This window comes from Callithrix jacchus, chromosome 1 (assembly GCF_049354715.1).
Source record: "Callithrix jacchus isolate 240 chromosome 1, calJac240_pri, whole genome shotgun sequence".
Lineage (NCBI taxonomy): Eukaryota > Metazoa > Chordata > Mammalia > Primates > Cebidae > Callithrix > Callithrix jacchus.
Window position 1 is genome coordinate 81644777 of NC_133502.1, and position 25509 is coordinate 81670285.

The window sequence follows — 25509 nt, forward strand, 5'->3', positions numbered from 1 at the left end:
TGCCTAGATTTAACTTGCCTGAGTTTGCCTTGACTTGGTTTTCCTTGCCTTGTTTTGCGTGTGTTTGCATTGCCTGGATTGGCCTTGCCTTGCCTTGTTTTTATTTGCCTTTCCTTGCCTTTCCTTTCTTGGATTTGCCTTCCTAGAATTGCCTTGTTTGTATTTGCTTGTCTGGATTTGCATTGCCTGTATTTGCCTTTGCTTGATTTGCCTTGCCTAGATTTCCCTTGCCTTGCCTTGCCTTGCCTTGCTTGGATTTGCCTTCCTAGAATTGCCTTGCTTGTATTTGCTTGTCTGGATTTGCATTGCCTGCATTTGCCTTTGCTTGATTTGGCTTGCCTAAATTTCCCTTGCCTTGCCTGGATTTGTCTTGCCAGGGTTTTCCTTGCCTTGCCTTGCCTAGATTTTGCGTTACCTGGATTTACCTTGCGTGGATTTGCCTTGCCTGGATTTGCCTTGCTTTGCCTTGCCTTGCCTGGATTTGCCTTTCCAGGATTTGCCTTGCCTTGCCTTGCCTTGGCTATATTTGCCTTGTCTTGCAATGCCTTGCCTAAATTTGTCTTCCTTGAATTGCCTTTGTTGGATTTGCCTGTCTGTGTTTGAATTGTATGGATTTACCTTCCCTTGATTTGCCTTGCCTGAAATTTCCTTCCTGGATTTGCCTTGTCTAGATTTGCCTTTCCTGGATTTGTTTTGCCTGGATTTGCATTGCCTTGCCTTGTATGGTTTTGATTTGTCTGGCCTGGATTTGCCTCACCTTGTCTTGACTTGCCTGGATTTCCCTTGCCTCGATTTGCCCTGCCTAAATATGCCTTGCCTGTATTTGCCTTGCCATGCTTTGCCTGTATTTGTTTCGCATGTATTTCCCTTGCGTGGATTTGCCTTGCCTGGATTTTTTTTTTGCTTGATATGCATTGACTTGAATTGCCTGTCCTAGATTAGCCTAGCCTGTATTTGCCTCGCCTTTCCTTGCCTTGCCTGGATTTGCCTTGCCTGGATATGCCTTTCCAGCATTGGCCTTGTCTTGCCTTTCCTAGATTTGCCTAGCCTTGCCTTGCCTGGATTCGCCTTGCCTGGATTGGTCTTGCCTAGGTTGGTCTTGTCTTGCCTTGCCTGGATTTGCCTTCCATTGCCTTGCCTTGATTTACCTTGCCTGGATTTGCCTTGCATTGTCTTACCTTGATTTACATTGCCTGGATTTGCCTTGCCTTGCATTGCCTGGATTGGCTTTGCCTGGATTAGCCTTGACTGGATTCGCCTTGCCTTGCATTGCCTAAATTTTGCTTTCCTGGATTTGCCTTCTTTTGATTAGCCTTTCCTGGATTTTTCTTTTCTTACCTTGCCTGGATTTTTTTTACCTTGATTTGCTTTGCCAGGCCTTTCCTAAATTTACATTGCCTTGATTGGCCTTGCCTTGCCTGGATTTGCCTTGTCTGTATTTGCCTTGCTTTGCCTTGCCTGAATTTGTCTTGCTTAAATTTGCGTTGCCTAACCTTGCCTGGAATTGCCTTCCCTAGATTTCCATTGCCTTGTCTTGCCTGAATTTGTCTTTTTTGTATTTGCTTTGCCTTGCCTTGCCTTGCCTGGATTTGCCTTTTTTTCCCCTATATTTGTTTAACGTTCATTTGCTTTCCTGGATTTCCTTTGCCTAGACTTGCCTGGATTTGCCTTGCCTAGATTTGCCTCGCCTGGATTTGTTTTGCCTTGATATGCATTACCTAGCCTTGCCTTTCCTATATTAGCCTTGTCAAGATTTATTTGTCTTTCCTTGCCTTGCCTTGGCTGGCTTTGCCTTGCCTGGTTTGCCTTGAATGGATATGCCTTGCCAGGATTTGCCTTGCCTTTTTTTCCCTGGATTTGCCTTGCCTTGCCTTGCCTGGATTTTCCTTGCAAGCATTTAACTTGCCTTGCTTTCCCTGGATTTGCCTTGCCTTGCCTGGATTTGCCTTGCCTTGCTTTGCCTTGCGTTGCCTTGACTTACTTTGATTTGCCTGTCCTGAATTTGCCTTGCCTTACCCTGCCTTGACTGGCTTTTTCTTGCCTGGATTTGCCTTGCCTTTCCTTGCCTGGATTTGCCTTTCCTGAATTTGCGTTGCAGTGTCTTGCCTTTATTTTCCTTGCCTGGATTTGCCTTGCCTTGCGTTGCCTGGATTTTGCGTTACCTGAATTTACCATTCCTGGATTTTTTCGCTTCGATGTGCCCTGCCTACAAATGCCTTGCCTGTATTTACCTTGCCATTTTTTTCCTGGATTTGTTTCACCTGTATTTTCCTTTCCTGGATTTGTCTCGCCTGGATCTGTTTGGCCTTGATATTCATTGCCTTTCCTTGCATTGCCTGGATTTGCCTTGCCTCGATTTGCCTTGAATGGATATGCCCTGCCAGGATTTGCCTTGCCTTGCCTGTCCTGGATTCGCCTTACCTTGCATTGCCTGGATCTGCCTTGCCAGCATTTACCTTGCCTTGCCTTGCCTGTATTTGCCTTGCCTTGCCTTGCCTTGCCTTGCCTGTATTTGCCTTGCCTTGCCTTGCCTGTATTTGCCTTGCCTTGCCTTTCCTTGCCTGGATATGCCTTCCTGGAATTGCCTTGTGTGGATTTCCTTGTCTGAATTTGCATTGCCTGGATTTGCCTTTTCTTGATTTGTCTTGCCGAAATTTCCCTTGCCTTGACTTGTCTGAATTTGTCTTGCCAGGGTTTGTCATGACATGCCTAGATTTCGCATTACCTGGATATACCTTGCCTGGATTTGCCTTGCCTTTCCAGTATTTGCCTTGCCTTGCCATGCCTTGCCTTGATTTGCTTTCCTGGAATTGCTTTGTTCAGATTTGCTTGTCTGGATTTGCATTGCCTGAATTTGCCTTCCCTTGATTTGCCTTGCCTGGAATTGCCTTCTTGGATTTGACTTGCTTAGATTTGCCTTTCCTGGATTTGTTTTGCTTGTATTTTCATTGTCTTGCCTTGTTCGGCCTAGATTTGTCTTTCCTAGATTTGCCTCACCTTGCCTTGCCTTGCCTGGATTTGCCCTGCCTAAATAGGCCTTGCCTGGATTTATTTCGCCTGTATTTCTTTTGCCTGCATTTGTTATTCCTGTATTTGTTTTTTTGATATGCATTTGCTAGCCTTGCCTCTCCTAAATTAGCCTTGCCTGGATTTGCCTCACCTCGCCTTGTCTTGCCTGGATTTGCCTTGCCTTGATATGCCTTGCCAGCACTTAACTTGCCTTGCCTTGCCTTGCCTTGCCTGGATTTGCCTTTCCTTGATTTGCCTTGCCTGAGTTTTTCTTGACTTGGCTTGCCTTGGCTTGCATAGATTTGCCTTGAGTGGATTTCCCTTGACTTGCCTTGCAATGCCTAAATTTGCCTTGCCTGTATTTGCCTTGCTTTGCTTGCCTTGTCTGTATTTGCCTTTATATAATTGCCTTGTTTGGATTTGCTTGTTTGGATTTGAATTGACTGAATTTGCCTTCCCTTGATTTGCCTTTCCTAGATTTGTTTTCCGTTGCCTTGCCTGGATTTGTCTTGCCAGGGTTTGCCTTGCCTTGCCGTGCCTAGATTTAGCGTTACCTGGATTTGCGTTGCCTGGATTTGCCTAACCTGAATTTTTTTTGCCTGGATTTTCCTTGCTTTGCCTTGCCTGGGTTTCCCTGGCCTGAATTAGCCTTACCTTGCATTGTCTAGATTTGGCTTGCCTGGATTTACCTTGCCTTGCATATTTTTGCCTGGCCTGGATTTGCCTTACCTTACCTTGCCTTGGCTTGCCTGTATTTGCCTTGCCTTTCCTTGCCTTTTCTTGTTTTGATATGTCTTGCTTGGATTTGCCTTGCCTGGATTTGTTTTGCCTCGATGTGTCTTTCCTAGATTTACTTTCCCTTGCCTTGCATAGATTTGCCATGCCTTGCTTTACCTGGATTTGCCTTGACTTGGTTTCCCTTGCCTTGCCTTGCCTAATTTTGCCTTGACATTCCTTGCTGTATTTGCCTTTCCTTGACTTTCCTGGGTTTGCCTTGCCTTACCTTGCCTGGATTTGACTTGCCTGGATTTGACTTGCCTGGAATTGCCTTGCCTGGAATTGCGTTGCCTGGATTACCCTTGCCTTGCATTGCCTTGACTTGGCCTGCCTGGATTTACCTTGCCTTGCCTATTTTTGCCTTGCCTGGATTTTCGTTGCCTTTCCCTGTCTGGCCTGGAATTGCCTTGCCTAGATTTGCCTCGTTTTGCCTTGGGTTGCCTGGATTTGCCTTGCCTCGATTTCGCCTGCCAAAATATGCCTTTGGTGTATGTGCTTTGCCTTGTCTTGCCTGGATTTTTTTTGCCTGTATTACACTTGCCTGGATTTGTTTTGCCTTGATATGCATTTCCCTGCCTTCCCTGTCCTGGATTTGCTATGCCTGCATTTGCATCACCTTGTTTGCTTGCCTGGATTTGCCTTGCCTCCATTTGCCTTGCCTGGATATGCCTTGCCAGCATTTGCCTTGCCAGCATTTGCCTTGCCTTGCCTGGATTTGCCTTGACTTGATATGTTTTGCCTGGCCTTGCCAAAAATTGCCTTGCCTGAATTTTCCTTGCCTTGCCTTGCGTGGATGTGTTTGCCTTTTTTTTTTTTAATTTTTTATTGGATTATAGGTTTTGGGGTACATGAGCAGAGCATGCAAGACAGTTGCGTAGGTACACACATGGCAGTGTGCTTTGCTTTTTTCTCCCCTTCACCCACATTTGGCATTTCTCCCCAGGCTATCCCTCCCCACCTCCCCCTCCCACTGGCCCTCCCCTTTTCCCCCCAATTGACCCCACTGTTTAGTACTCCCGTTTCTGTGTCCATGTGTTCTCATTTTTCATCACCCACCTATGAGTGAGAATATGAGGTGTTTCATTTTCTGTTCTTCCGTCAGTTTGCTGAGGATGATGTTTTCCAGATTCATCCATGTCCCTACAAACGACACAAACTCATCATTTCTGATTGCTGCATAATATTCCATGGTGTATATGTGCCACATTTTTCCAATCCAGTCTATTATCAATGGGCATTTGGGTTGATTCCAGGTCTTTGCTATTGTAAACAGTGCTGCAATGAACATGTATTCGTGTACATGTGTCCTTATAGTAGAACGATTTATAGTCTTTTGGATATATACCCAGTAATGGGATTGCTGGGTCAAATGGAATTTCTATTTCTAAGGCCTTGAGGAATCGCCACACTGTCTTCCACAATGGTTGAACTAATTTACACTCCCACCAACAGTGTAAAAGTGTTCCTTTTTCTCCACATCCTCTCCAGCATCCGTTGTCTCTAGATTTTTTAATGATCGCCATTCTAACTGGCGTGAGATGGTATCTCAATGTGGTTTTGATTTGCATCTCTCTGATGACCAGTGACGATGAGCATTTTTTCATATGATTGTTGGCCTCATATATGTCTTCTTTCGTAAAGTATCTGTTCATATCCTTTGCCCACTTTTGAATGGGCTTGTTTGTTTTTTTCCTGTAAATCTGTTTGAATTCTTTGTAAATTCTGGATATCAGCCCTTTGTCAGATGGGAGGACTGCGAAAATTTTTTCCCATTCTGTTGGTTGCCGATCCACTCTAGTGACTGTTTCTTTTGCCGTGCAGAAGCTGTGGAGTTTGATTAGGTCCCATTTGTCTATTTTGGCTTTTGTTGCCAATGCTTTTGGTGTTTTGTTCATGAAGTCCTTGCCTACTCCTATGTCCTGGATGGTTTTGCCTAGATTTCCTTCTAGGGTTTTTATGGTGCCAGGTCTTATGTTTAAGTCTTTAATCCATCTGGAGTTAATTTTAGTGTAAGGTGTCAGGAAGGGGTCCAGTTTCTCCTTTCTGCACATGGCTAGCCAGTTTTCCCAACACCATTTGTTAAACATGGAATCTTTGCCCATTGCTTGTTTTTGTCGGGTTTATCAAAGATTGTATAGTTGTATGTATGTTGTGTTGCCTCCGGTGCCTCTGTTTTGTTCCATTGGTCTATATCTCTGTTTTGGTACCAGTACCATGCTGTTTTGATTACTGTAGCCTTGTAGTATAGTTTGAAATCCGGTAGTGTGATGCCCCCCGCTGTGTTCTTTTTGCTTAGAATTGACTTGGCTATGGGGGCTCTCTTTTGGTTCCATATGAAGTTCATGGTGGTTTTTTCCAGTTCTGTGAAGAAAGTCAATGGTAGCTTGATGGGGATAGCGTTGATTCTGTAAATTACTTTGGGCAGTATAGCCATTTTCACGATGTTAATTCTTCCTAACCCTAAACATGGAATGTTTCTCCACCTGTTTGTGTCCTCTCTGATTTCATTGAGCAGTGGTTTGTAGTTCTCCTTGAAGAGGTCCCTTACGTTCCTTGTGAGTTGTATTCCAAGGTATTTTATTCTTTTTGTAGCAATTGCGAATGGCAGTTCGCTCTTGATTTGGCTTTCTTTAAGTCTGTTATTGGTGTAGACGAATGCTTGTGATTTTTGCACATTGATTTTATATCCTGAGACTGCTGAAGTTGCTTATCAGTTTCAGGAGTTTTTGGGCTGAGGCAATGGGGTCTTCTAGGTATACTATCATGTCGTCTGCAAATAGAGACAATTTGGCTTCCAGCTTTCCTATTTGAATACCCTTTATTTCTTTTTCTTGCCTTATTGTTCTGGCTAGAACTTCCAGTACTATATTGAATAGGAGTGGTGAGAGAGGGCATCCTTGTCTAGTGCCAGATTTCAAAGGGAATGCTTCCAGTTTTTGCCCATTCAGTATGATATTGGCTGTTGGTTTGTCATAAATAGCTTTTATTACTTTGAGATACGTTGCATCGATACCGAGTTTATTGAGGGCTTTTAGCATAAAGGGCTGTTGAATTTTGTCAAATGCCTTCTCTGCGTCAATTGAGATAATCATGTGGATTTTGTTTTTGGTTCTGTTTATGTGGTGAATTACATTGATAGACTTGCGTATGTTGAACCAGCCTTGCATCACTGGGATGAATCCTACTTGATCATGATGAATAAGTTTTTTGATTTGCTGTTGCAATCGGCTTGCCAATATTTTATTGAAGATTTTTGCATCTATGTTCATCATGGATATTGGCCTGAAGTTTTCTTTTCTCGTTGGGTCTCTGCCGGGTTTTGGTATCAGGATGATGTTGGTCTCATAAAATGATTTGGGAAGGATTCCCTCTTTTTGGATTGTTTGAAATAGTTTTAGAAGGAATGGTACCAGCTCCTCCTTGTGTGTCTGGTAGAATTCGGCTGTGAACCCGTCTGGACCTGGGCTTTTTTTGTGCGGTAGGCTCTTAATTGCTGCCTCAACGTCAGACCTTGTTATTGGTCTATTCATAGTTTCAGCTTCCTCCTGGTTTAGGCTTGGGAGGACACAGGAGTCCAGGAATTTATCCATTTCTTCCAGGTTTACTAGTTTATGTGCATAGAGTTGTTTGTAATATTCTCTGATGATGGTTTGAATTTCTGTGGAATCTGTGGTGATTTTCCCTTTATCATTTTGTATTGCATCTATTTGGTTGTTCTGTCTTTTATTTTTAATCAATCTGGCTAGTGCTCTGTCTATTTGGTTGATCTTTTCAAAAAACCAGCTCTTGGATTTATTGATTTTTGAAGGGTTTTTCGTGTCTCAATCTCCTTCAGCTCAGCTTTGATCTTAGTTATTTCTTGTCTTCTGCTGGATTTTGAGTTTTGTTGATCTTGCTCCTCTAACTCTTTCAATTTTGACGATAGGGTGTCAAATTTGGATCTCTCCATTCTCCTCATATGGGCACTTATTGCTATATACTTTCCTCTAGAGACTGCTTTAAATGTGTCCCAGAGGTTCTGGCATGTTGTGTCTTCGTTCTCATTGGTTTCGAAGAACTTCTTTATTTCTGCCTTCATTTCGTTGTTTACCCAGTCAACATTCAAGAGCCAGTTGTTCAGTTTCCATGAAGCTGTGCGGTTCTGGGTCGGTTTCTGAATTTTGAGTTCTAACTTGATTGCACTATGGTCTGAGAGGCTGTTTGTTATGATTTCAGTTGTTTTGCATTTGTTGAGCAGTGTTTTACTTCCAATGATGTGGTCAATTTTAGAGTAGGTGTGATGTGGTGCTGAGAAGAATGTGTATTCTGTGGATTTGGGGTGGAGAGTTCTGTAAATGTCTATCAGGTTTGCTTGCTCCAGGTCTGAGTTCAAGCCCTGGATATCCTTGTTGATTTTCTGTCTGGTTGATCTGTCTAGTATTGACAGTGGAGTGTTAAAGTCTCCCACTATTATTGTGTGGGAGTCTAAGTCCTTTTGTAAGTCATTAAGAAATTGCCTTATGTATCTTGGTGCTCCTGCATTGGTTCCATATATGTTTAGGATCGTTAGCTCTTCTTGTTGTATTGATCCTTTTACCATTATGTAATGGCCTTCTTTGTCTCTTGATCTTTGTTGCTTTAAAGTCTATTTTATCAGAGATGAGAATTGCAACTCCTGCTTTTTTTTTGCTTTCCATTATCTTGGTAAATCTTCCTCCATCCCTTTATTTTGAGCCTTTGTGTATCCTTGCATGTGAGATGGGTTTCCTGGATACAGCACACTGATGGGTTTTGGATTTTTATCCAATTTGCCAGTCTGTGTCTTTTGATTGGTGCATTTAGTCCATTTACATTTAGGGTTAATATTGTTATGTGTGAATTTGATACTGCCATTTTGATGCTAAGTGGCTGTTTTGCCTGTTAGTTGTTGTAGATTCTTCATTATGTTGAAGCTCTTTAGCATTCAGTGTGATTTTGGAATGGCTGGTACTGGTGGATCCTTTCTATGTGTAGTGCCTCTTTTAGGAGCTCTTGTAAAGCAGGCCTGGTGGTGACAAAATCTCTGAGTACTTGCTTGTTCACAAAGGATTTTATTTTTCCTTCACTTCTGAAGCTCAGTTTGGCTGGATATGAAATTCTGGGTTGAAAGTTCTTTTCTTTAAGAATGTTGAATATTGGCCCCCACTGTCTTGTGGCTTGTACTGTTTCTGCCGAGAGATCTGCTGTGAGTCTGATGGGCTTCCCTTTGTGGGTGACCCGACCTTTCTCTCTGGCTGCCCTTAGTATTCTCTCCTTTATTTCAACCCTGTTGAATCTGACGATTATGTGCCTTGGGGTTGTTCTTGCGGAATATCTTTGTGGTGTTCTCTGTATTTCCTGCAATTGAGTGTTGGTCTGTCTTGCTAGGTGGGGGAAATTTTCCTGGATGATGTCCTGAAGAGTATTTTCCAGCTTGGATTCATTCTCTTCGTCCCCTTCTGGTACACCTATCAAACGTAGGTTAGGTCTTTTCACATAGTCCCACATTTCTTGGAGACTTTGTTCATTCCTTTTTGCGCTTTTTTCTCTGATCTTGGTTTCTCGTTTTATTTCATTGAGTTGGTCTTCGACTTTAGATATTCTTTCTTCTGCTTGGTCGATTCGGCTATTGAAACTTGTGTTTGCTTCGCGAAGTTCTCGTATTGTGTTTTTCATCTCCTTTAATTCATTCATATTCCTCTCTAAGTTATCCATTCTTGTTATCATTTCCTCGAATCTTTTTTCAAATCTTTTTTCAAGGTTCTTAGTTTCTTTGCATTGATTTAATACATGATCTTTTAGCTCACAAATGTTTCTCATTATCCATCTTCTGAAGTCTAATTCCGTCATTTTGTCACAGTCATTCTCCATCCAGCTTTGTTCCCTTGCTTGTGAGGAGTTTTGGTCCTTTCTAGGAGGCGAGGTGTTCTGGTTTCGGGTGTTTTCCTCCTTTTTGCACTGGTTTCTTCCCATCTTTGTGGAGTTGTCCGCTGGTCGTTTGCGTAGTTGCTGACTTTTCAATTGGGTCTCTGAGTGGACACCCAGAATGTTGATGATGAAGTATTTCTGTTGCTTGGTTTTCCTTCTACCAGTCTAGCCCCTTTGCTGTACGACTGCTGAGGTCCGCTCCAGACCCTGCTTGTCTGGGGTGCACCTCTAGCAGCTGTGGCACAGCGAGGGATGCTACCAGTTTCTTTTTCTGCTATCTTTGTCCCAGGATGATGCCTGCCTAATTTCAGTCTTTTGGATATAGAGGGGTCAGGGAACTGCTTGAGGAGACAGTTTGTACTTTATACGGGCTTAATTGCTGAGCTGTGCGCTCTGTTGTTCATTCAGGGCTCTTAGGCTGCTATGTTTGATTCTGCTGCAACACAGCTCATTAAAAAACCCCCCTTTTTTTTCTCAAATGCTCTGTGTTGAGGGGTTTGGGCTTTATTTTTGGATGTTCGATGAGGTGTCCTGCCCAGCTAGAAGGCAGACTAGCCATTGTTTTGCTGCTGAGGGTCTGCCCTGATGTTGTGTGATTCGCCCTGTTCCTGCAGGCTCTGCTGTGGTCTCCGCCACGCCCTGCGGCAGAGTCTCTTCGTTGTAGCGTGTTGCCTCAGCAACGGCAGGCTGTGTCAGCAGTGGGCGTGTATCTCAGTAGGGACGGGTTGCCTCTGCAACGGCTGGCTGCGTCAGCAGTGGGCGTGTATCTCAGTTGGGATGGTTTGCCTCGGCAACGGCTGGCTGCGTCAGCAGTGGGCGTGTGTCTCAGTTGGGGCGGGTTGCCTCGGTAGTGGTGGACGCCCCTCCCTCACGGAGCGTCTCGGACCGTCTGCTCGGGATAGTTTGAAATCGTGGTTTTGTTCGTCGCACTGGGTATCCCAAACGATCTGTCCCTGCAATCCCCTGGGCTGGGCTACTGTCCAAGTCTCGTTCAGTCTCAAGTCCAGCCCTCTCAAGTCTCAGGGTGCCGGTTCAACAGGGCACCCGGACAAGCGCGTCCTGTGGGGATTGCTGGGTAGGTCCGGCCACCACCGCCCCGGCTGCCGGCTTCGCCAGGCAGACCTACTGCCTGGCGTCCCATGTCTTTTTATACTTGGGAGTTTCCCCGTTCTGTGGGCAACAAAGATCAGTCTGTAAATGCATCTCGGACTCACCATTTGCGGATTCAACGCGAGCTCCAATCCTCGGTTGTTCTCACAGCGCCATCTTGAGTCCTCTTCCTGTTTTGCCTTTTCTAACGTGGATTTATTTCGCCTGGATTTTCATTGCCTTACCTCGCCTGGATTTGCCTTTCCTTGTATTGATTTGCCTGGATTTGTCTGGCCTGGATTTGCCTTGCCTGGATTTGCTTTGCCTTGCCTTGCCTGCTTTTTTCTTTCCTGGGTTTGCCTTTCCTTGCCTTGCCTAGATTTGGGGTTACCTGGATTTGTCTTGAGTGGATTTGCCTTGCCTGGATTTGCCTTTCCTTCCCTTGCCTTGATTTGCCTTGACAGGGTTTACCTTGCCTGTATTTACCTTGCCTAGTCTTGCCTTGCCTAAATTCACCTTCCTTGCCTTGCCTGGATTTGCCTTGCATTTTCTTGCCTTGATTTACCTTGCCTATATTTGCCTTCCCTTGTGTTCCCTGGGTTTTTCTTGCGTGGATTAGACTTGCCTTGTTTTGCCTGGATTTGTCTTGCTTTATCTTGCCTTGAATTACCTTGCCTGGATTTGCCTCGCCTTGCGTTGCCTGGATTTTTCTTACCTGGTTTAGACTTGCTTTGCATTTCCTAGATTTGGCTTGACTAAATTTGCCTAGCCTTGCCTATTTTTTCCTTGCCTGTATTTACTTTGTCTTGCCTTGCCTTTGCTTGCCTTGGTTTGCGTTGCATGGATTTCCCTCATTTTTCTTTGGCTTGCCTAAATTTGACTTGTTTGTATTTGCCTTGCCTTGCCTTGCCTTGCTTGAATTTGCCTTCCTTGGATTTGCCTTGCCTGGATAGGTTTTGCCTAAATATGTCTTTCTTGGAATTGCCTTGCCTCACATTGCCTGGATTTGCCTTGCCTTGCCTTGCATAGAATTTCCTTGACTTGGTTTGCCTTGCCTTGCCTGGGTTTGTGATGCCTAAGTTAGCCTTGCCTGACCTTTCCTGCATTTGCCTTGCCTTGCCTTCGTTTGAGTTCCTGGAATTGCCTTGATTTTATTTGCTTGTCTGGATTTGCCTTGCCTGGAGGTACCTTGTTTTGCCTTGGCTATGTTTGCCTTTCCTTTTCTTTCCTATTTTTTCCTTACCTGGATTTGCTTTGCCTTGCCTTGCCTAAATTTGTCTTGTCTCTATTTGCCTTTCCTTTCCTTTTCTTTCCTTGCCTTGCCTTGATGCTTGATTTTTTTCCTCAATGTGTCTTTCCTGGATTTGCCTTGCCTTGCCTTGCCTTCAATGGATTTGCCTTGCCTTGCTTTGCCTGGATTTGTCTTGCCTTGTATTCCCTGGATTGTCTTGCCTGGATGTGCCTTTCTTTGCCTTGCTTGATTTGTCTTGCCTTGCTTTGCCTTCCTGGATTTGTCTTGCCTCAATTTGTCATGTCCGGATATGCATTACTTGGATTTGCATTGCCTGGATTGCCTTGCCTGGATTTGTCTTGCTTGCCCTGCCTTATTTAGATTTGCCTTGTCTTGCCTTGCCATTCCGGGTGTAAATTTATTTTGCCTGGATTTTCCTTGCATTAACTTGCCTGGATTTGCCTTCCGTGCCTTGCCTAATTTTGCCTTGACTTTCCTTGCCTGGATTTGCCTTGCCCTGCCCAAATTTGCCTTGCCTGAATTTGCCTTGCCTTGCCTGGCCTTGCCTTGCCTTGCCTTGCCTGTATTTGACTTGCCTGAATTTGTTTTGCCTCAATATGTCTTTCCTGGAATTGCCTTGTTTTGCCTTGCCTTGCTTTGCATGGATTTGACTTGACTTGGTTTGTTTTGCCTTGCCATGCCTGGATTCGAATTGCTTAAATTGTCCTAGCCTTGCCTTGCCTGTATTTGGCTTGCCTTGCCTTGCCTTGCCGGGATTTGCCTTTCTGGAATTGCCTTGTTTGGATTTGCTTGTCTGGATTTGAATTGCCTGGATTTGCCTTCACTTGATTTGCCTTACTTAAATTTGTCTTCTGTTGCCTTGCTTGGATTTGTCTTGCCTTGCCTTGCCTAGATTTTGAAATACATGGATTTGCCTCGCCTGGATTTGCATTGCCTGGATTTGCCTTCCCTGGATTTGCCTTGTCTTGATTTGCCTTGTTTTGCCTTGCCTATGTTTGCCTTGCCTATGTTTGCCTTGCCTTTCCTTGCCTGTATTTGCCTTGCCTGTATTTGTCGTGCCTTGCCTTTCCTGGATTTGCCTTCCCTTCCCTTGCCTTGATTTGCCTTGAAGGGGTTTGCATTGCCTGGATTTACCTTGCCTGGTTTTGCCTTGCCTGGATTGGCCTTGCCTTGCCTTGCCTGGATTTGCCATGCATTGTCTTGCCTTGATTTACCTTGCCTGGATTTGCCTTGCCTTGCATTGCCTGGATTTGCCTTGCCTGAATTAGCCTTGCCTGGATTTGCCTATTTTTTCCTTGCCTGGAGTTTTCTTACCTGAATTTGCTTTGCCGGGCCTCGCCTATATTTACCTTGACTCGATTGGCTTCGTCTTGTTTTGCCTTTTCAGGATTTGTCTTGCTTGGATTTGCCTTGCCTGGAATTGCCTTTCCTGGATTTCCCATGCCTTGCCTTGCTTAAATTTATCTTGCCTGTATTTGCCTTGCCTTGCCTTCCTGGATTTGCCTTTTTTTCCTGGATATGCCTTACCTCCATTTGCTTGCCTGGATTTTTTTTGCTTTGATTTGCCTGGATTTGCCTTGCCTAAATGTGTTTTTTTTTTCTTGCCTTGCCTGTATTTTCCTTACCTGGATTTGCTTTGCCAAGCCTTGCCTAGATTTACCTTGATTCGATTGGCCTTGCCTTTTCTTGCCTTGATTTAGCTTGCCTGCATTTGAATTGCCTTGTTTTGCCTGGATTTGTCTTGTTTGAATTTGCCTTGTTTTGCCTTGCCTTACCTGGAATTGCCTTTTCTGGATTTCTCTCGCGTTGCCTTCCCTGAATTTGTCTTGCCTGTATTTGCCTTGTCTTGCCTAGCCTGGATTTGCCTTACCTTCATTTGCTTGCCTGGATTTTTATTGCATGACTTGCCTGGATTTGCCTTGCCTAAATTTGCCTTTCTTCTCCTTTCCTGGATTTGCCTTGTTATAGTTATTTGTTGAGTTGCCTTGTTTTGGCTTGCCTGGATTTGCCTTGCCTGGATTTCCCTTTACTTGCCTTGCCTTGCCTAAATTTGCCTTGGCTGAATTTCTCTTGCCTTGCCTTGCCTTGCGTGTTTTGCCTTGCCTTGCCTTGGTTGGATTTGCCTTGTTTTTCCTTTTTTTGGCTTCTTCTTGCCTGGATTTCCCTTTCCTTTTGTTGCCTGGATTTTCCTTACCTTAATTTGCCTTGCATTGTCTTGCCTTTATTTACCTTGCCTGGATTTGCCTTGACTTGCGTTGCCTAAATTTGCCTTGCATTGCCTAGATTTGACTTGCCTGGATTTGCCTTGCCTTTCCTATTTTTGTCTTGCTTGGATTTGCTTTGTTTTGCCTTGCCTTGGCTTGCCTTGATTTGCCTTGCCTGGGTTTTCCTTTACTTTTTTTGGATTGCCTAAATTTACCTTGCCTCGATTTGCTTTGCCTTGCTTTGCCTGGATTTGCATTGCTTGAATTTGCCTTGCCTGGATTTCTTTTGCCTCGATATGTCTTTTCTGGAATTGCATTGCCATGAGTTGCATGGATTTGCTGTGCCTTGCCTTGCCTGAATTTGTCTTGATTGGTTTTGCCTTGCCTTCCCTTGCCTGCATTTGCATTGGCTGGATTCGTTTTGCCTTGCCTTGCCTGTATTTTCCTTGACTTGCCTTACCTTGCCTTGAATGAATTATTTCGTGGAATAGTCTTGTTTGAACTTGCTTGTCTGGATTGGTATTGCCTAGGTTTGCCTTGCCTACATTTGTCTTCCGTTGCGTGGCCTGGATTTGTCTTGCCAGTGTTTGCCTTGCCTTGCCTTGCCTTGCCTCGCCTCGCCTCGCCTCGCTTCGCCTCGCCTTGCCTTGCCTTTTGCCTTGCCTTGCCTTGCCTAGATTTTGCGTTACCTGAATTTGCCTTGCCTGGATTTGCCTTGCCTGAATGTGCCTTGTTTTGCCTTGCCTATGGTTGCCTTGCCTGAATTTGCCTTCACTGGATTTGCCTTGCCAGGATTTGCCTTGTTTTTTCTTGCCTATGTTTACCTTGACTTTCCTTGCCTGAAATTGCCTTGCCTGTATTTGCCTTGCCTTGCCTGTATTTGCCTTCCCTTCCCTTGCCTGGATTTCCCTTGATGGGGCTTGCCTTGCGTGGATTTGCCTTGCCTGGTTTAGTCTTGCCTGGATTGGCCTCACCTTGCCTTGCCTGGATTTGCCTTGCATTGTTTTGCCTTGATTTACCTTGCCTGGATTTGCCTTGCCTGGCATTGCCTGGATTTGCCTTGCCTGGATTAGCCTTGCCTTGCATTGCCTAGGTTTGGCTTGCCTTGATTTGCCTTGCTTGGATTTGCCTTGTCTTGCCTTGCCTGGAGTTTCCTTACCTGGATTTTCTTTGCTGGGCCTTGCCTAGATTTACCTTGCATCGATAGGCCTTGCCTTGCCTTGCTTGAATTTGCCTTGCCTTGCCTTGACTTACCTGAATTTTTCTTGCTTGGTTTTGCCTTTCCTGGATTTGTTTTGCCTTGATATGTCTTTACTGGATTTGCCTTGCCTTACCTTGCATGGATTTGCCATGTCTTGCCTTGCCTTGCCTTAATTTGCCCTGACTTGGTTTGCCTTGCCTTCCCTTCCTTGGATTTTTCTTGCCTAGATTGGCCTTGTTGCCTTTCCTAAATTTGCCTTGCCTGGATTTGCCTTCCCTGGATTTGCCTTGCCTAAATTTGTTTTGCTTGGATTTTCATTGCCTTGCCTGGCCTGGCCTGGCATTGCCTTGCCTGGATTTTTCTCACCTTGCCTTGGCTTGACTAGATTTGCCTTGTCTAGGTTTTTCTTTTCTAGATTTGCATTGCCTGGATTTGCCTTTCCTGGATTTACCTTGTTTTGCCTCGGCTATGTTTGCCGTGCCTTTACTTACCTGGATTTGCCTTGCCTGGATTTGCTTTGCCTTGACCATTCTTGCCTAGCCTGGATTTTTCTTGCTTTACCTTGCCTTGGTTTGCCTGAATTTGACTTGCCTGGATTTCTCTTGCCTTACCTTCCCTTGCCTAAATTTGCCTTGCCTTCCCTTGCCTTGCCTGGATTTGTCTTGATTGGTTTTGCCTTGACAAAATTTCTTTTGCCTTTATATGTCTTTCCTGGATTTCCCTTGCCTTGCCTTGCATGGATTTGCCTTGCCTTGCCTTTCCTTTCCTGGATTTGCCTTGACTTGGTTTGCCTTGCCTTTTCTTGCTTGGATTTGCCTTCCCTAGATTCTCCTTGCCTTTCCTTGCCTTGCCTGAATTTGTTTTGCCTGGATTTGCCTTCCCTAGATTTGCCTTGCCTAAATTAGATTTGCTTGGATTTGCATTGCCTTGACTTGCATTGCCTGGAATTGCCTTGCCTGGATTTGTCTCACATTGCCTTGCCTTGCCTGGATTTGCCTTGCCTAGATTTGCCCTCCATTAATATGTCTTGCCTTTCCTTGACTGGATTTATTTTGCCTTGCCTTGCCTGGATTTGTCTTTTCTTGATTTGTTTTCCTGGCCCTTGCCTTGATATGCCTTGCCTGTATTTGTCTTGCCTTGTTTTGCCTGGATTTGCCTTGTCCTTCCTTGCGTGGATTTACTTTGCCTGGATTTTCATTGCCTTATCTTGCCTAGATTTGCCTTTCTTGCCTTGCCTTGACTTGTCTGGATTTGCCTTGACTGTATTTGCCTTGCCTTGACTTTCCTGGGATTGTCTTCCCTGGGTTTGCCTTCTTTTACCTTGCCTAGATTTTGCGTTACCTGCATTTGTTTTGCCTAAATTTGTCTTCCCTGAAATTGCCTTGCTTAGATTTGCCATGCCTATATTTGCCTTTTTTTTTGCCTTGCCTAAGTTTGCCTTTCCTTTCCTTGCCTGGATTTGTCTTACTTTGCCTTGCCTTGCCTGGGTTTGCCTTGCCTGGATTTGCCTTGCCTGGATATGGCTTAGTTGGGTTTGCATTGCCTTGTGTTGCCTGGATTTTCTTGCCTAGATATGTCTTGCCTTTCTTGCTTGATTTGCCTTGCCTTGCCTTGCCTGAATTTGCCTTGCCTCGATTTCTTTTGTCTGGATATGCCTAACCTGAATTTGCATTGCCTAGATTTGCCTTGCCTGGATTTGCCTAGTTTTGCCTTGCCTAAACTTGCCTGGACGTTCCTTGCCTGTATTTGCCATGCCTAAATTTGCCTTTCCTTGCCTTGCCTTGCCTGGGTTTGACTTGTCTGGGTTTGCCTCGCCTTTCATTGCCTGGATTTCCTTGTCTGGATTTGACTTGACTTGCCTTGCTTGATTTGTCTTCCCTTGCCTTGTCTGGATTTGCCTTGCCTCCATTTGCCTTGTCTAAATATGCCATGCCTGGATTTGCCTTGCCTTGATTTGCATTACCTGGATTTACATTGCTTGTTTTTGCCTTCCCTTGATTTACCTTTCCTGGATTTTCCTTACCTGGATTTGCTTTGCCAGGTCTTGCTGAGATTTACCTTGCCTTGCCTTGATTTCCCTTGCTTGGATTTGCCTTGCCTGGATTTGGCTTGCCTTACCTTGCCTGGATTTGGCTTTCCTGGGTTCTCTTTGTCTTGCATTGCCTGGATTTTCTTCCCTGGATGTGCCTTGATTTGGCTTGCCTTTCCTTGCCTTGACTCGATTTGTTGTGCTTGAATATGCCTAGCGTGGATTTACCTTACGTGCATTGGCATTGCCTGGATTTTCCTTGCCTGGATTTGTTTTGTTTTGTTTTGTTTTGCCTAAGCTTGCCTTGTTTTTCCTTGCCTAAATTTGCTGTGCCTGGATTTGCCTTGCCTGGGTTTGCCTTGCCTTGCATTGCCTGGATTTACTTGCCTTGCCTTGCCTTGCCTTGTCTTGTCTGGATCTGCCCTGCCTCTATTTGTCTTGTCTGAATATGCCTTGCCTGGATTTGCCTTGCCTTGATTTTCATTGCCTGAATTTACTTTGCCTGGTTTTGCCTTCCGTTGGATTACCTTGCCTGGATTTGCCTTGTCTTGCCTTGCCTGAATTTTTTCTACCTGAATTTGCTTTGCCAGGGCTTGTCTAAATTTACTTTGCCTCGATTTGCCTTGCCTTGCCTTGTCTTGCCTTGATTTGCCTTGCCTGGATTTGCCTTTACTTTCCCTGTCTGGATTTGCCTTACCTGGATTTATTTTGCCTTGCCTGGACTGAATTTGCCTTGCCTGAATTTGCGATGCCTTGCCTTGCCTGGATTTGCCTTGCTTGAATTTTCTTGCCTTGCCTTGCTTGCCTAAATTTGCCTTGCCTGGATTTGCCTTGACTTGGTTTGCCTTGCCTTGTCTTTCCTTGTTTAAATTTACTTTGCCTGGATTGGCCTTGCGTTGCCTTTCCTGGATTTGCCTTTCCTACAATTCCGTCACCTGAATTTCTTTTGCCTGGATTTGCATTGCTTTGCCTTGCCTGGCCTGAATTTGACTTGCTTTGATTTGCCTCACCTTGCCTTTTATTGCCTGGATTTGCCTTGTCTCCATTTGGCATGCCTAAATATGCCTTGTCTATATTTGCCTTGCCTGGCCTGGCCTGGATTTGCCTTTCCTGGATTTGCCTCGCCTTGCCTTGCATAACCTGGATTTGCCTTGCCTCGATTTGCCTTGCCGGGCTATGCCTTGTCAATATTTGCCTTGTCTTGTTATGCCTGGATTTGCCTTGTCTTGCCATGCCTAGATTTGCCTTGCCTTTATTTGTTTTGCCTGGTCTTGCCTAGATTTGCCTTGCATGGATTTGCCTTTCCTTTATCTTCCTTGCCTGGATTTGCCTTTTTCTTGCCTTGCCTGGATTTTCCTTACCTGGATTTGTTCTGCTGGGTCTTGCCTGGATTTGCCTTGCCTGAATTTGCCTTGCTGTGGTATGCCTTGCCTTGATTTGCCTTGCCTGGGTTTTTCCTTCCGTGGAGTTTCTTTGCATTGCCTTGTCTGAATTTGCCTTGCCTTGCCTTCCCTGGATTTCCCTAGCCTTGCCTTTCCTGAATTTGTCTTTCTGGTATTTGCCTTGCCTTGCCTTACCTGAATTTGCCTTTCTCTTCGTATATTTGCCTTTCCTCCATTTGCTTGCCTGTATTTCCTTTGCCTTGACTTACCTCGATTAGCCTTGCCTGGAATGCCTTGCCTGGATTTCCGTTGCCTTGCCTTGCCTGGTTTGGATTTTCAGTGACTTGACTTGCCTTGGCTTGCCTGAATTTGCCTTGCTTGGATTTCCCTTGCTTTGCCTTGCCTTGCCTAAATTTACCTTGGCTGGATTTGCCATGCCTTGCCTTGCCTTGCCTGGATTTTCCTTGCCTGGAATTCCCTTGTCTTTTTTGGCATAAATTTATTTTACCTGGATTTTTGTTGCCTTTTTTTCCCTTGATTTGCCTTGTCTTGCTTTGTGTTGACTTGTCTAGATTTGCCTTGGCTTACCTTGGCTGCATTAGTCTTGCCAAAGTTTTCCTTGCATTGCCTTGCCTAGATTTTGCGTTACCTAAATTTACCTTGCTTGGATTTGCTTTTCCAGGATTTGTCTTCCCTGGATTTGTCTTGCCAAAGTTTGCCTTGCCTAGATTTTGCGTTACCTAGATTTGCCTTGCTTGAATTTGCTTTTCCAGGATTTGTCTTCCCTGGATTTGTCTTGCCTAAATTTACCTTGTTTGAATTTGCCTTGTTTTACCTTTCCTGTGTTTGCCTTGCCTTTCCCTGACTGCATACGCCTTCCCTGATTTGCCTTGCCTGGATTTGCCTTCCCTTGCCTTGCCTAGATATGCCTTGTCTTTCTTTGCCTGAATTTTCCTTTCCTTGGTTTCCCTTGCCTTGCCTTGCCTGGATTTGCCTTTCTTGGATTTGTTTTGCCTGGATTTGCATTGCCTTGCCTTGTCTGACTTACATTTGCCTTGCCTGGATTTTCCTCGTTTTGTCTTGCCTTGCCTGGATTTGCCTTGCCTCGATTTCCCTGCCTAAATATGCCTTCTCTGGATTTGCTTGTTTTGTCTTTCCTGAATTTGTTTTGCCTGTATTCCCCTTGCCTGGATTTGTTTTTCCTGGATTTCTTTTGCTTGAATATGCATTGAATTTTCTTGCCTAGCCTGGATTTTTTTTCCTGGATTTGCCTTGCATTGTCTTGCCTTGCATGGATTTGCCTTGCCTAAATATGCCTTGCGAGGATTTGCCTTGCATTTCCTTGCCTGGATTTGCAGTCTTGCCTTGCCTGGAGTTGCCTTGCCTTGATTTGCTTTTTCTTGCCTTGTCTGGAGTTGCCTGCCTTCCCTAGCGTGGATGTACTTTGCCTGGATTTTTCTCGCCTTACCTTGCCTAAATTTGCCTTGCCTGCCTTGACTTCCCTTCCCTGGATTTTCCTTGTCTGGATTTGCCTTGCCTTGTCTTGCCTGGATTTGTCTTGACCGGATTTGCCTTGCCTTATCTTGCCTATATTTTGCTTTACCTGGGTTTGCCTTTCCTGAATTTTTCTTCCCTGGATTTGGCTCGCCTAAATTTGCCTTGTTTTTCTGTGCCTGTATTTCCCTTTTTGCCCATTGTTGCCTTCCCTGGTTTTGCCTTGCTTTACCTTGCCTTGGCTCTCCTGGATTTTTCTTCCCTGGATTTCCCTTGCCTTACCTTGCCTTGCATAAATTTGCCTTGCCTGGATTTGCCTTGCATTGCCTTGCTTTCCCTTGCCTTGATTTGTCTTCCCTAAATTTATTTTAGCTCGATATGTCTTTCCTGGATTTCCCTTGCCTCGCCTTTCAAGGATTTGCCTTGCCTTGCCTTGCCTGGATGTTTCTTGCCTGCATTGGCCTTCCCTTGCCTTACCAGGATTTTCTTCACCTGGATTTGCCTCTCCTTGCCGGAATTTGCCTGGTCTTGCCTTGCCTGGATTTCCCTTGCCTTACATTTTCTTGCCCTAAATTTGTCTTTCCTGGATTTGCTTTGCCTTGCTTAAATTTGCCTTGCTTGGATTTGCCCTTGCCTGGATTTGTTTTGCCTCGATATGTCTTTCCTGGATTTGCCTTGCCTTGCCTTGTCTGGATTTGCCTTAACTTGGTTTACCATGCCTTGTCTTGCCTGGATTTGCCTTTACTTGGTTTGCCTTGCCTTGCCTTACCTGGATTTGCCATGCCTAGATTTGCCTTGCGTTATCTTGCCTGGATTTGCCTTGCCTGAATTTGCCTTCCCTGGCTTTGTTTTGCCTGTATTTGTTTTCCTTGGATTTGCATTGCCTTGCCTTGCCTGGCCTGGATTTGCCTTGCCCGGAATCGTTTTGCCTGATTTGCCTTTCCTGGTCTTGCCTAGCTCTGCCTTGTTTTCATTTGCCTTGTCTTGCCTTGCCTTCCCTGGCATGGATTTAACTTGCCTGAATTTTTCTTGTTTTACCTTGCCTGGATCTGCCTTGCCTGTCTTGCCTTCCCTTCCCTGGATTTCCCTTGTCTGGATTTGCCTTGCCTTGTCTTACCTTGTCTGGATTTGTCTTGACTGAATTGGCCTTGCCTTGTCTTGCCTAGATTTTGCCTTACCTGTATTTGCCTTGCCTGCATTTGCCTTTTGTGAATTTGCCTTGCCTTTCCTTGCCTCGATTTGACTTGCCTTGATTTGCCTTGCCTTGACCATCCTTGCCTTGCCTGGATTTGCCTTGCATTACCTTGCATTGGCTTGTCTGAATTTGCCTTTCCTGGATTTCCCTTGCCTTACCTTGCCATGCCTAAATTTGCCTTGCCTAAATTTGCCTTTCCTTGCCTTGCCTGGATTTGTTTTACTTGGATTTGCCTTGCCTAAATTTGTTTTGCCTCGACATGTCATGCCTGAATTTGCCTTGCCTTGCCTTTTCTTTCCTGGATTTGCCTTGACTTCGTTTGCCTTGCCTTGCCTTGCCTAGATTTGCCTTGCCGGGATTGGCCTTGATTTGTCTTACCTGGATTTGCCTCCCCTGGATTTGCCTTGCCTTGCCTTGACTGGATTTCCCTTTTTTCTGCCTTGCCTGAATTTTCCTTGCTTTCCCTTACCTTGCCTAAATTTGCCTTGTATTGCCTTTCCTTGCCTAGATTTGTCTTTCTTGGATTTGCCTTACCTGGATTTGTTTTGCCTCGATATGTCTTACCTGGATTTGCCTTGTCTTGCCACTTCTGGATTTGCATTGACTTGGTTTGCGCTGCCTTGCCTTGCCTGAGTTTGCCTTTCCTGGTTTTGTCTAGGTTTGCCTTGCCTTGATTTGCCTTGTCTTGCCTTGCCTGGAGTTGCCTTTACTTGGTTAGACTTACCTTGCCTTGACTGGATTTACCTTGCCTAGAGTTGCCTTGCCTTGCCTTGCCTTGCCTGGATTTGCCTTCCCTGGATTTGCCTTGCCTGTATTTGTTTTGCTTGAATTTGCATTGCTTTGCCTGGCCTGGATTGGCTTGCATGGGTTTGCCTTGCCTTGATTTGCCTTTCCTGGCCTTGTCTAGATTTGCCTTGCCTTTATTTGCCTTGTGTTGCCTTGCCTGGATTTGCCTTGTCTTGCCTTGCCTTGATTTACCTTGCCTTCCCTGGCGTGGATTTACCTTGCCTGGATTTGTTTTGCCTGCCTTGCCTTCCCTTTCCTGGATTTTCCTTGACTGGATTTGCCTTGCCTTGCCTTGCATGGATTTTTCTGAACTGAGTGTGCCTTGCTTTGTCTTGCCTAGATTTTGCCTTACCTGTTTTTGTCTTTCCTGCATTTGCCTTGCCTGGATTTTTCTTCACTGGATTTGATTTACTTTGCCTTGATTTGCCTTGTTTTGTCTTGCCTGGATTTGCCTTGCCTTGCCTTGCCTTACCTGGATTTTCCTTGCCTGAATTTGTTTTCCCTTTCCCTGTGTGGGTTTGCCTTGCCTTGCCTGAATTTGTCTTGCCTGGATTTACCTTGCCTGGATTTGCCTTGGCTATATTTGCCTTGCCTGGATTTTCTGGGATTTGCTTCGACTGGATTTGCCTAGCCTATTTTTGCCTTGATTTACCTTACCTGGATTTGACTTACCTTTCCTTGCCGGGATTTGCTTTGTCAGGGTTTGCCTTGCCTTGCCTTGATTTTCTTTGACTGGATTTGCCTTGCCATAATTGTTTGGATTTGCCTTCCCAGGATTTGCCTTGCCTGGATTTGCCTTACCTTGCCTTGCCTGGATTTGCTTTCCTGGATTTACCTTGCCTGGAATTGCCTTTCCTTGCCTTGCCTTGATTTGCCTTACCTAGATTTGCCTTTCCTGGATTTGCCTTTCCTAAATTTGCCTTGCCTAGATTTACCTTGGCTGGATTTGCCTTGCCTGGATATGTCTTTTCTAAATAGGCCTTCTCTTGCCTTTCCCGGATTAGCCTTTCCTTGCCTTGTCTGGATTAGACTTATTGGTATTTCTTATGCCTGGTTTTGCCAAGCCTGGATTTGCCATGCCTGTATTTGTCCTGCCTTGCTTTGCCTTGATTTGCTTTGACTGGATTTTCCTTGCCTTGAATTGTTTAAATTTGTCTTGAATGGTTTTGCTTTGCCTTGCCTTGCCTTGCCGAATTTGCCTTGACTTGTGTTGCCTGGATTTTCCTAGCCTTGCCTGGACTGGATATGCCCTGCCTGGGTTTGCCTTGCCTTGCATTTCGTGGATTTTTCTTGCATTGCCTTGCCTAGAATTTCCTTACTTGCTGTGCTTTGCCTGGATTTGCCTTGCCTTGTGCTGTCTGAATTTGCCTTCCCTTGTCTTGCCTGAGTTTGTCTTGCCTGTATTTGTCTTGCCTGGATTTGCCTAGGCTGGATTCGACTTGCCTTGCCTTGCCTGGATTCTCCTTTTTGGGATGTGCATTGCCTGAATTTGTCTTGCTTGGATTTGCCTTGCCTTCCCTTGCCTGGATTTCCCTTTGCAATATTTGCCTTGCCAGAATTTTCTGGGATTTGCCCTGTCTGGATTTGCTTCGACTAAATTTGTCTTGCCTTGTTTTGCACTGATTTTCCTTGCCTGGATTTGCCTTGCCTTGCCTTGCCTGGATTTGCCTTGCCAGGTTTTGCCTTGCCTTGCCTTCTCTGGATTTGTTTTGCCTTCCATGGATTTGCCTTGTCTGAATTTGCTTTGCCTTGCCTTGTTTGGATTTGCCTTGCCTTGTCTGGCCTGGATTTATAGTGCCTGGATTTGCCTTGCCTTGCTGTGCGTGGATTTGCCTTGTTTTTCCATTCCCCGAATTTGCTTCCCTGGATTTGCCTTGCTGGAATTTTCCTTACCTGGATTTGCTTGCCTGGATTTGCCATGCCTTTGTTTGCCTTTCCTTGCCTTGCCTTGTTTTGTCTTTCCTGGATTTGTCTTGCATGGGTTCGCCCTGCCTTGCCTTGCCTAAATTTTCCGTGCTTGCCTGGCTTGGATTTACCCTGCCTTCATTTGTCTTGCCTTGACTTGCCTGAATTTGACTTGCCTTGTTTTGCGTGAATTTGTTTTTACTGGATGTGCCCGGGCTGGATTTGCCTTGCTTGGATTTGCCTTGCCTTGCCTTGCCTAGATTTACGTTGCCTTGCCTTGTTTTGGCTGTACTTTTTTGCGTGGATTTGCCTTGCCTTCCCTTTCCTGGATTTGCCTTGCCTTGTTTTGCCTGGATTTGCATTGCCTGAATTTGTCTTGCCTTGCATTACCTGGATTTCCCTTTCATTGCCTGGATTTGCCTTGCCTTGCCTTGTCTTGCCTTACCTGGATTTGACTTGAATTGACTTGCCTTGCCTGCATTTACCTTGCCTTACCTTGCCTTGCATTGCCTGGATTTGCCTGTTTTGCCTTGCTTTGCTGGATTTGCCTTTCCTTTTATTGCCTGAATTTGCCCGGATTTGCTTTGCCTGGATTTCCTTGGGTTTTCCTTGCCATGCCTGGCCTTGCCTAGATTAGGCTGCCCTTGCTTTTCCTTGCCTTGATTTGCCTTGCCTTGCCTTGTTTTGCTTTGCCTGGATTTGCCTTGCCTAGCCTTTCCTGGCCTGGATTTGCCTTGCTTTGTCTTGTATTGCCTGGATTTGCCTTGCCTTGCATTGCCTTACCAGGATTTGTCTTCCCTTGCCTTGTCTTGTTTGCATTTATCTTGCCTTACCTTGCCTTGGCTGGATTTGTTTTGCCTTGCCTTCTCTTGCCTGTATTTGCGTTGCCTGGATTTGACTTGCCTTTCGTGCCTTGATTTGTTTTGCCTGGATTTGCTTTGTATTGCCTTGCCTGAATTTGTTTTGCCTGGATTTGCCTGTCTGGATTTGCCTTGCCTTGATTTGCCTGAATTTGCTTTGCCTTGCCTTGGTTTTTCTAGTTTTGCCTTAATTTGCCTTGTCTTGATTTGGCTTGTCTTGCCTGGATTTGCCTTTCCGTGCTTGCATTTGCATCGCTTTGCCTGTATTTGTTTTGCCCTGCCTGTGTTTGCCTTGCCTTTTCTGTATTTGCCTTGCCTTGCCTGGATTTCCCTTGCCTTGGTTTGGCTAGATTTACCTAGCCTGAAATTGCCTGGATTTGCCTTGCCTTGCATTGCCTGGA